The following is a 12,352-nucleotide window of genomic DNA, read 5'->3' as shown; positions in this document are numbered from 1 at the left end:
CAATAATAGAAACAAAATGTATTAGCATTTTTACCCGTTATTATCAATCTAAATTAATCTCGTTTTTAATTTAACTTAATTTCGTTTTTCTTTATTTAAATTTCATTTTTCTTTATTTAAATTTCGTTTTTTCTTTATTTAAATTTCGTTTTTGTTTATATAAATTTCGTTTTTTCTTTGTTTAAATTTCGTTTTTTCTTTATTTAAATTTCGTTTTTCTTTATTTAAATCTACCCTTACTGTGCCAATTTGTTAGTCAGAAAAATATTAGACTACCTTAAAAGTATTGCTTAATTTAACAGACCTGTGTGTGTGCGTTTTATATCACTAGTGCAGTGTCCGTTCTCGGAGCATAAGCCCTGCCCGCGTGAGGTGCGCCGCTTCCCGCTCGCGCTGTTCTGACTGTAGTTTACAAAAAGTTTATTAATTCTGAATGTGTCGCGTCTCGCGTGTCCATCTATATTGCACCAAATGCGACACTGCACTGCCTTGTGAAGTCGATTGGATGAACGGTTCTCGAAATAATAAAAATGCAAACGGACATACAGACACAGATTCCTGCCTTTATTAGAGAGAAAAATATGTTCAGCCCCTCTCTCCGAAGAGTCGATGTTCATTACTACCGAAGCTTCGAAGCTCAAAAAATGGTATTCGGACCAGCCCTAAACTTTTTTCCTCTTACAAGGCTATTCCTGAATTCAGTATTATTCTGGGGGCCGGATGGAAATCTCTGGCGGGCCGGATTTGGCCCGCGGGCCGCCAGTTGACGTTGCATGTTATAGTGCATACCGACTAAATCCTGACACCAGAAAATCAGCTCTTTAAGCTCCACCCTCTTAGGCTCAGCGCAGCAGCTCATTTGCATGTGCACTGAGCAAAAACGGCACGCTTAACTCCAAAAAGTGGCAATTTTAACATGCTATAAAAAAACGATCTGTGGGTATTTTGAGCTAAAACTTCACATACACATTCTGGGGACATCAGAGACTTATTCACTACCTTAATAGGCATTTTACAGAGGTAAGAGGAAAAGAAAATGCTATCAAAACTTTTCTGAAGACAGTCAGTTCCCTTTAGAGACATTCATATTAACCCCCACCCCAATACAATATATTTTTCTTCCAACATTTCGAGCATCGTGAACAGTGAGCTTGCTGTGCCTGGTACAGTGTTTTCTCTGCTGGAGTGTCTGTGCTCTCCTCTCCTTTCTGTGTCCGTCTTCAGCATGTTCTGTCTCTGGCTGTCATGTTTACTTAATATTTCCACACAAATGACATTTTGGGAAATTTTTGCAATGCAGTTTCTGTGCAATTCCGGAACTTTAAATTTGATGAACTAGTTTATCAGTGAAAATGCCTTTTGTCATACATTAATCATATCTTGTTCTGTAGTAATTCTTATCTCCATTTTTCAATGCTTGCTTTTACATTTTTTAATTATTATTTCCTGAAAAGTTGCAGTTTTGGACATGCAAGATTTTTATCTGATAACGATGATATGCATGTTGTTTAAACAAAAATGCAGATTTCAAAAAAAAAAAAAAAAAATTGCCATGCGAACTCAAGAAAATATATTATGAAACATCCACAGTACTGTGTCTCCCAAGAATTCATGCTCTGCTAAAAAAAGTAATAGCAACAGCAACCACTTAACGATTTCTTTCCTCTGAAGAGCATATAGACATAAGTATCACTTTAAAGAGGAGAGCATCCCAAAATGCTGAATGTGTGCGAAGTCTGAGTAATAACAGTCTGTATCTCAGCAGTCAGGAAAAGTGCACAGCAATTGATTTAACTCTTGAAACATTATTCTCAATCAAATAAAACCTTATGGAAATAAAGCCTGGAAATGAAGCCGTCAGCAGGCATACAAATAAGCCATGGGATTGTCTTACTCTTTAGGGGAAAACAAAATAACATTACCCTTATTCACAGGTGAGAGAGGACCTCAACCTGTCATAAGTTTTAAGAGTCCAAAATTATAATGAATCAGGGTTTCCCAAATGGAGGTTCATGAAGGGAATACAATGCTTTGGGAAACTGTGATGGATATCTGAATGCTGAATGAATACTAAACTTACGAAATTTAATAAAAAAAATAAATTAAAAAAAATTATATTATATTATATTATATATATATATATATATATATATATATATATATATATATATATATATATATATATATATATATATATATATATATATTATATATTTACACACACACACACACACACACACACACACACACACACACACACACACAAACATTACATTACACTTTATATTTTTTATTGTTTAATTGCATTCTAATACAAATTAAAAAATGTGTGGATATCGTTAATAAAGAAGTCATCTAAACAAGCTTAAATGCTGAAAGCAGCATTAAAAAAAAAAGGGGGCAAAGATCAACTTTTGGAAGTTAAATTACACACCAACTACAAAGAAACAGTCATTTGAAATCTCCAAATATGTCAATGCAGCTGCCTCACTGAGTTCAATCTCTCCACCTATTACAATAAAATTTTTAAAGAGCCACCTTGGAGGAATACCTGACCTTGAATTGAAGCGACAAGTTTAGTGAATCCAAATCAGTTCAGCTGTTGCTTGATTGCCCAAACTCAATGATTGAGGCAGTATGTTAGGAATGTTCAAAGCCTTGGTGTTCTTGGCAGTAAATGCACACAGCCATACAATGTATCGAGGCGCTTCTATCGAGGTAAACATGGTCAAATATACCTTTTGAAAGCCTTTTACAAACAGAACAACAGATGTCAAATACGAAGGAAAAAACATTTTGCATTAAGGAAGCCTTTCATTCAAAAGATGGACAAACAGACTACCTCTTCAAGCCAAGCATGAAGACTGAAGTGAGAGAGAGGTTTTCATCTTGAAAGAGAATCACTGCTCTTTGTAGCAGCCCCCGTGTACAAGAGCTCTTGATGGAAGGCAGAAAAACCCTGAAGAGATTAGAACAACTAATCTTCTGCTGCTACTTCAAAAATGTTGTTTTTCTGAGTCCTTTGATCTCTCATTTACAGATAATTGAATCAATCTACCATTTCTTTAACCTAAGGGGTAAAAGCCTTCTAGAGGTGCACCCCCCACCCCCTTGCATCTGTTTAGACTGATTAATACTGGTCTGAGGCAGACTTTCATTAGCATGCATTTCAGATGGGACTCTAGTGGGGATGATGAATCACATTTATACAGGTATCAGATGATTTTGTTATGGTATTAGTTTGAATATTCACAATATATTTCACAGCATGCAAGTAAAAAAAAAATGCTGCTTAGCGGTGTTAAAGCCACAACATACAGTGCCGACAGTCAGATAGATGGAAGTGCTACAGGTAGTGACACTTTTCCCCTCCCTATGTTTTTTTTCCTTAGATGTGTGATAAGATTGGATAGCGGCACGGCACAGGATGGATCACTTGAGTGAGCCGCTGGACAGCACAGTGAGAAACCGCTAAACCTGTGCAACCCATTTGACTTCTGTGAATGTTCTACTTTTAAGCCCTATTGAATAAGTCAAACATCTCAAACAGCTGGACAACTTGACATTCAAAACAGAGGGAGAAAAACTGACCTTGCCAAGAATTTTGAACTGAACTGAATCAACATTGAATTGACTTGAGCTGAATAATGACACTATTTTCTTCTGCAGAGCTGCTTGAGAGCAGAATTTTAATTTGTCTCATATTTGATGAAGTTTGCATCGATGGTAATGGTGGTAATGCTGTATTAAAACATTCTGTATTGTATAAAGCATTAAATTAAGGTGACTTGACTAACTTTATTAAACCATTCTTCACACTAAGAATGAAAATGTTGCATTATATCCAACTATATGTACATTTAAAAAAATATATAAATTCACTTATATTCTCTATATATCAATGCAAAAAAAAAAAATGCAAAAAAAAAAAAATGCAAAAAAAAAATGAATACAATGCTTTGGGAAATTGTGATGGAAATCTGAATGCTGAATGAATACTAAACTTACTAAATTTAATAAACAAATTTATATATATATATATATATATATATATATATATATATATATATATATATATATATATATATATATATATATATATATATATATATATATATATATATATATATATATATATATATATATATATATACACACACATTGGCTACAATGATCAACACACAGTATTTAAATTTGAAAGCGTTTTGAAAGTGGGAGCGTTTAAAAGCAGACGTCGATCAGCGTACTGGTCCGTGATAGATGCCTGCTTTCAAACGTCTGTGTAAGCGCTCTGTGAAGAGCATCATTGATGACTATTTACAATGTTTTTGAAGAGTTGATCATTGAAGCTAATCACAGACATATCCGATTGTGCGAGTGAACACAATTGCCAATCAGGTGTTTACGAATCCGTTCAACAGTGCTCAAAGCATCACATTTTTAAAATTTCAGTACCGACTTGGTACCAAAGTCGATAATTTTGACAACTCTGAAGATGAAAACTTTGTGTCAAAAGAAAAAGGTATCCTAGATTTTATATCCTATAAAACAAAGCACAAATAAATATGTAATAATTATGTAAATAAACCAACTCATGCATGTATGCTATTAGGGGTGTGACGAGACAGGTATCTCACGAGACGAGACGAGACTCGAGATTGAGTTCACGAGACGAGACGAGACAAGATTTTTACACACTATTTTTAAGAAATCCTCAATGGCGAAATACATGACTAGAAAAAATATTCTGCAGGTGTATTTGAAATGTTTTAACTAATCATCTTGTAATGAATGTCATTTCTGTTCTACTTTCTGAGTATGAATTATCATATGAAGTAAAAGACAACAATACTCAAGCACTGTAAAAGGTTTTTCCACAAACTGATCATAAAAACAGTATAAATAAAAATGGTAATACTTTACAATAAGGTCTCATTTATTAACATTAATTAACCAACATCAACTAACAATGAGCAATATATGTGCTACAGTATTTATTAATCTTTGTTTATGTTAGTTAATAAAAAGTCATTCATTGTTAGTTCGTGATAGTTCACAGTGCATTAACTAATGTTAACAAATGAAACCTTATTGTTTGTGCTTAATAAGATTAAGAGAAAACTCTTATTCATTTTTATGGTAACACTTTACAATAAGTGCAACCATAATCGCACTCTCTCAATATTCAGAGCGCAAATAAGACCAACATTTTTCTTTGATACAGAGCTAAGAGATGGTTACAACTACACTGCCCAGCCTAAAATAGCTTTCATATTGAGAGATATTTGCATTCATCAGGGAGCCGCTTTCAAAATGTGGGGTATTGAAATCGCGTTTGAATGCGCGCTCGCGTTGACTTTCACTTTCAGCGATCGCGCGTACTCTGTAAATATGGAGCTGCGGCAACCGTTATCCAACTGAATTAAATGTTTTTTATTTAAATATAAAGCAAAAGGACAGTGGAGGCGTAATGTAAACGTAGCGGTGGCATATTCTTTCCTAATCATCCTAACACTCTGTCAAGGCAACATCATGAGACTACTTTTCGCCTCGACGAGAAATCTCGTCACATTTTAGTCTCGCGAGATCTCGTGTCACACCCCTATATGCTATATATGTGGGGCTTGTGAGCTATTAACAGATACCACTTTAACCCAAGAAAAAGCCTAGGAGAAAGTATTTTAACATTAAAAAATTTGAATAAATTACACACTATAATGTTTCTAGCAGTGATTCAACCACCAGAGACACAGACCGTTTGGACATCACCTATCTGACAAAGGCTTCTCTCCAGAAGAGCAGCTTGATAACGTGTGTCCAGCACAAGCAATTCAGAAGGGCATTCCTGATTATCAAGTTTAAATGAAATGGCACACACCCACCTCACCTGTGAATCAGCACCAGGAGAATGAGGGTTACATTCAGAAGAAGAGAATTGTGCTTACCCTGCACGGATATTAATTTAGTCACTGCCAATCTTATCCCTGGAGAAACTTCAAGAATAAAATAAACATTCAAAAAGGCAATGCAATTTTTTTGTAATCTACAGCTGCGTGGAGAGATAGATCGAGTTAGAAAGAGACATAATATCTTGTGGCATGTAGAAAAAATCCATCTAATGGGGTTCGAACCAGGTGAGATTTACTGGCAAATGGCAGATAAACAGAAACACATAAGGGAAACCGGGGGGGAAAAAAATCATGCAACTGTTTTCGAGAGGTGTGCAAACAGAGGAAGAGAAAAAAAAAAAAAAAAAAAAAAGAGTACTCAGAAAACCTGTAGCCTTAATAAAAAATAAAAAAAGCTTTCGACAAGAGATCTGATCAAGCTAACAAATCCATATTTACACTGAAACTATAACAAATAAAGTGCACTTTAATTTAGATCTGATCAGCAAATGTATATCTAAAATAATTCTTAATAGGCCTCAGTATTATCACTTATCTGAGTCTACACCAGTGAAAGAGCCACAAACTCCCACTCTTAAATTATAACCATTCATAATTCATCATCTACTAGATAAAAAAAGATTGCCCTCTTCAATGCCATAACCTGTGAAGATAACACAAAGCTAATTGAAGCCCCACAGGCTTGCAGATGAAGGATGCTTATATCTCTGCTGGGCTGGCAATCAGCTCAAAACTGATCTGATATTAAACTAGCATAACATTAATACTTGCACCTCTTGACCCCTGCCATGAAGCGATCCCTGCAGCATCCCTTTTTATTAATAACAAGAGCCATTTAGGCTCAGCATACAGATCTGCTGTTAAAAAGTAGTGGAACACGGGATGACCGCCCATTCGCATCTGCCTCTTGACTAAGTGAAGTGAGGGCTAAAAGAGGCTCTGCATGGGTACATGAAGCTGACTATTTCAGCACACCGCTTTGGGCTTGTTCTCAGGGCTTCGATCGGCCAGCCCAATCAAAGCTACAACCGAAGTTTTTCAAACATGCCAAACTGACAACTGAAGACCGCCAGTAAATGTCTTGGTAGCTGGTATGTTGAGAAAACAAACTATCAGATTGGGTTGGGCAATCTCTACCAAATTGGCATCAGACGTAGGGCTGGGCGATATATCGCATGCGATTGTCACGCGCATTTCGTCAGTAAAGCCGGTTCCCTGATTACCGCTAAATCGCCATCACCTGCTTTCAAATGGAGCGGCATTTAATAGACAGAACCGTAGATCACTGACAAGCCACGCAATATCGCGTTCATATCGCAGATGAATCGCCTTCGATAATGAACGCGATATTGCGTGGCTTGTCAGTGATCTACGGCTCTGTCTATTAAATGGCGCTCCATTTGAAAGCAGGTGATGGCGATTTAGCAGTAATCAGGGAACTGGCTTTACTGACGAAATGGGCGTGAGAATCGCATGCGATATATCGCCCAGCCCTAATCAGACGATGTCTACAGTGAGAAAGAGAAAATGCGCACGGAGCTGAAAGGGCTTGAATTAAGTGCGTTTGGCTTTAGATAAAACTACTAGAGTATATAGCGCTGAAATATCATTACAACAAACGCACTGCTGTTTAGTCGCACTGCTTACTTCAACTAGAAACATTAAAATGGTGCTACCCTTATGTCTCACGGTCTGGATGGAAACATGCTGGGGTCCGGATACAGACTGTAGTCCCCATTTGAATATCAGTGGTTTAGTTCGTACAAAACATGTAATAGCCTATACTTCATTTGGCGTTTTTTGCACAAAAAAATATTTTAAATTGTGGTAATTTAACTGTTTTGAATGTGAATTGTATTGTGATCGGGAATATATTGTATTGGGATTGGTGGGGGGGGGCATAGTCAGTCATCGGCAATCGTCTATCGGGCCAACCCTACTACTGGAGTAATCCAGCGGCCTTAGTCATTTTTTGGTTTCAAATAGAGATCACGATTCTGAATATACAACCAAACAAAATAACATGTAATTTACTAGAGGTTCTGACAAAATATAAATTGCTGACTCTAAGGCCACGTTCACACTGTCAGTTTTTGGGATTGACAACTGCATTTACTTACAGGTGTGAGTCTTGAAATGTCTCGTTCACAAAGCAACTTACAGTAGCGTCTGGAACACTGTCTGTATGAACGTACAGCGAGAGTCAAGCCCGTATTCTCTTACTAGTAACCATAACGACAGTGACCAACGTAATATTAAAGATGGCGACGTCCATAAAACTGAAAAGTATTATCACTTTTGATGTGACAAGAGACTAACTGAACCGCAAGCTCATCCATAAAAACTTCAATAACTAACAGCAGCATGTAAACATGCACTAGCCAGTCTTTAACCATTGCACATGAGTGTCACGTCCTTTGTGACGTCTCGCGGATGACTGGACAACTAGTTGTCCAGTCCTGTTTCGTTCACACAGCACGAATATTCCAGAGAATGCGGTTGTGAGTCCTGAAAATTTACGGGTGCGAGTTCGGTTATAGAATGCGGTTGTCACTCCCGTAAATAACCGTACTGAGTACAACCGTACTTGTTTCATTGCTGGAAGAATCAATGTTTTTGAACGAATCTTTTAAATGAAAGATTCAATGACAAATAACATTTTTTAACAGTCAGTTGTCGCCACCTAGTGGAATTAATTGATTAAACCGTTATTTTATGTGCCAAGTTCGATTCAAAAGGTAGTTTGCACAATTTTGATTGCCATCGTAGACATCTGCGTTTAAATACTAACTTAAAATCTCAGTACTTCTGTGAAATGTGAATATTTGTAACACAGAAATAACTAATGTGTGATTCAAAACGGCTCTCTCTGGCTCTGGCAGCATGAACACAGATTTGAACATTCCGGTATGCTTTTTGTCAAAGGTTTAATAGATACGGGAGAATCGTTGTCATTAATAAAGTAAGATTGCGATCTTTTTACGATTAATCTTGCAGCTCTACAGCCAATTCTGGATTCATATAATTACTGGTGTTGTTATTGCTATTATTACTCCTGGTGTCCTCAAGACCATTGGTTTGGAGAAGAACCCTTCATCTCCTCATGCATTCCTTGAGTGCTTCCTTCATTGCATGGCTCGATCAAACTGTACAATTCCCTCCGTGTCGACATCCCTCTCTGATTTCCCAGCACTGCACAGGACCTGACTCAGCTCCCTGAAGATTAAACGGACTAAGAAAAAAAAACCAGATCCCCTATATTCTGTTCTGTTCTTTAGTGGAAAGCGACAGTAGACTCAGTGGACTGCACTGCAGCAAAAGCACTTTTGCATTATCAATGCAAATAAAAGGTGTATTTCATGAATAGAACGAGGCTTTTATCTAACACTGACATGACAGAAGCATTCATATGATTATAAAGTAACAAACTTAGTTGCAAGTTCAGTTAACCATTCTTTCTAAAGGTCATCCTGAACGCAACCAGTGAGCGAGTAATACTATAGGCATGCAATTAAGATACAGGAGTGAAATTAATACTAGCTTTAGGGAGATGAGGCGAAAGAAAAGAGCCTGGTCATTTGAAGTCATTAATCTAATGTGATTCTGGGTTCTTCGCTGGCTCTATTGAAACATAATCCAAGTCTTGTCCCACTTTCAGAGTTTTTTTTTCTTTTTCTCGTAACACCCAAAAAAACTCTCAGCGTGAGAGCCACCCCAGGCCCAACACTCATTTGCAAATTATCACAGATATTTTTAATGTTCTTGGGACAGAACCAAACTCATCTTTAACTCACAATTCAATGCTAATTGGGTCATGGACTTGGGGACAGAGCAAAATGAGTTATGGGTGATGTCATGGCATATATTTGTCCTGTTTTAAACTTTTACAGCACAGCCTGCATGAGAATCAGAAGGAGAAAAGAAGACAAACAAATAGCTCAAGAGCAGTATAATGGCTGTAAAAATCTTGATTATACACTCATCACACTACTTGATCTGTGAGTCTTCATACCAATATTTACAACATTGCCTCAGGATGAAGAAAATCATTTTATGCTCATTCATAAAAACGTCTCTAAATTCCTTGTGGGCACAAAAGGACAAGCCAAGGAGTGTGTTGAGTTTGAAAGCTACATGATGAATCAAGTATGACTGAATCACTTAAGTTACTGAGATAATTTTAATTTATCCGATTTCATCCTTTTTTCACAATTCAATATTCATATAGAAGAACGCATGATGTAATAAGTGTTGCATATATATGCTACACAAACATACAAGGGTTGTTTTGGAAAGCTGACATGTACTTATAAAGAAATGTTTATATCTTAATTCCATTTAAAAAACGTTGATAATGTTGTTATGCGTCAACAACCCACATATACACATTCTTAAAGCAAGATCAAAATATCCAAACAAACCCTCATGCAGACAAATGACTAAAACACCGAAAATTTTAAAATATAAATCCAAGAGCATATTCTGCTAACAGCTAGAGCAACACGCACTGAATTATCATTTTAAAGAGATTTTCGACAGGAACACAGCTGTGCAGTACAGTCTGACACGAGATATTCTTGACTCACCTATAAAAGAGAACAGAGCATTGACTGAAGTCCATGCAAAATTCATTACTGCCCAAAACGAGTCTCCATGGCATGAGCTGGCAGAGCTGCTCGGATTTTCCAATGGACTGCGTAAAGGTAGCAAAGCAGACTCAATCTACCCATAAAGTCTTACAGAAACGCATGCATTTAAAAGCAACAAGCATCCCGCTTTGCTTTTGTCCCAGCTGCTCTGCAACTCAAACTTACACACGCTCACATTGATACTAAATATTTACGACTGTGTAAAGAGCAGGAAAGCTCTAGGTTGTTTATATGTATAGATACTAATATTTTTTAACACTTACTGTGCGTATAGATGAAAATCACTGACTATACGAAACTTCCACTAAACTGCAAAACTCAACTCCACCGCGCCTCAAATAGTCTCTTCTGGAACTAAACGCAGTTTTTATACAAACAACAGAGCTTTGCGAGGATTAAATTTAAGATAAATCCGTGTTTGCGCAAACTAAAAGGAGTTTGACATTAAAACATGTTTATAAGGCGCTTCTCTGATTTTCTTCAGAACGAGGTTAGCGCGGCTAGCCGTAGCATTTCTTCAGTTCTGAAAAGGCAAAACTGCGCTTGTTTTGAAGAAAACACAAAACATGACTCACCGATACAATTTTCTTTGATACAGCTATCCGTAAGTGATCCTCAAAGGTTTACCAAGTTTAAAAAATGAGAGGTGAACTCAAACTCTCGTTGACAGCATCACTCTCTGAGCCGCCATCTTCACTCAGCTATGATGCTGCTGTTGGCTCGAGACGCTCTACCTACCGAAAACTCTGGAACAAACCAAATCATTCCGTCCGATGGGGGGAGGGACCTTCGTTAACTCACAATTTCGCATAACATTATCTGAAAGTATTGTCAGAAGTGAAGCTTAAGTTGGATGTGTTGAAATCTATTAACTGAAATTTTGGAGTGCTTACAGCAATATATACTGGTTAAAACATTTGAAAGATAAATCCATTGAATTAAAACCCCCGCACTGTGGTCAAATGCGAGAGACTTGTTTCCAACAGAGTGCACCTCCGAACAGATTTTTATTTTTTTCCAGGTAGAGGCACAAACAAGGACCGGTGTGAGATTATCGTGCATTATTTTGACACATTTGTTTTTAAACACATTTACCTGAACTTTCTGTAAAGTGATTTGGAAACACTGGATTTTATAAGTTTAAACAATCATTAAGACTCAAATCATCAAAACCTTTAATTTGCCACCAAAACTACTTGCGTGATCGAATAAGCAAAACTTTTGAATATCAGGTCCTTTTATAAAAGAATCGGAATCCCCGATAGACCATTAAATCACAGCAGTGTCAATATTTAACTTTCTAGCGCCCCCAGGCGATGAAAACCTCCTTAGTGCAACGTTGATTCCTGCAAATCAAGTTAATTTTAATGAGGTGCATTTCTGACACTTGCTTTGAAACTTATCAGATTTATCCATATGAACTACCGTTCAAAAGTTTGAGATTAGTACGTTTTTTCTTTGAAAGAAATATTATTCAGCAGGGACACATTAATTTAATCAAGTTACAGTACTTTTTGTTACAAAACAAATGCTGTTCTTTTGAACTTTTTATTAAAGAATCTTGAAAAAAAAAAAAATTAGTTTTCACAACGTTATAAGCAGCACCACTGTTTTCAACATAGATAAGAAATGAGCACCAAATCAAAAAATTTGAATGATTTCTGAATGTGACATTAAAGACTGCTGAAAATTCAGCTTTTCCATCACAGGAATAAATTACATTGTAAAATATATTTAACTATAAATGTACATTTTTAAATTGTAATATTTCATAATATTATTTTTTTTGTGTTT

The 12,352-nt window shown here is 36.5% G+C and overlaps 1 protein-coding gene and 1 long non-coding RNA gene across 8 annotated transcripts in view; one reads left to right on the top strand and one right to left on the bottom strand.

Annotated features, from left to right (window-relative positions):
- LOC125276816 overlaps positions 1 to 3,822 on the top strand; it is a 29,383-nt gene extending 25,561 nt beyond the window's left edge. Inside the window, exon 2 of the long non-coding RNA XR_007186763.1 lies at positions 3,393 to 3,822. This is a non-coding gene — a long non-coding RNA (uncharacterized LOC125276816). The remainder of the gene's footprint in view (positions 1 to 3,392) is intronic.
- The window catches only part of ndst2a (N-deacetylase/N-sulfotransferase (heparan glucosaminyl) 2a), a 123,387-nt gene extending 112,104 nt beyond the window's left edge, over positions 1 to 11,283 (bottom strand). For 5 of the 7 annotated variants that reach the window (XM_048204676.1, XM_048204674.1, XM_048204680.1 and 2 more), the window contains exon 1: positions 11,134 to 11,281. The gene's annotated coding sequence lies outside the window, so the exon portion shown is untranslated. Of the gene's footprint in view, positions 1 to 11,133 lie in introns of all 7 variants that reach the window. The other 2 variants (XM_048204675.1, XM_048204681.1) reach the window with 1 other exon arrangement.
- Positions 11,284 to 12,352: the final 1,069 nt, after the last annotated feature.

The sequence above is a fragment of the Megalobrama amblycephala genome, linkage group LG10 (genome assembly GCF_018812025.1).
Source record: "Megalobrama amblycephala isolate DHTTF-2021 linkage group LG10, ASM1881202v1, whole genome shotgun sequence".
Lineage (NCBI taxonomy): Eukaryota > Metazoa > Chordata > Actinopteri > Cypriniformes > Xenocyprididae > Megalobrama > Megalobrama amblycephala.
The sequence above is the reverse complement of the archived record's forward strand: the minus strand, read 5'-3'. Positions and strand labels throughout refer to the sequence as shown.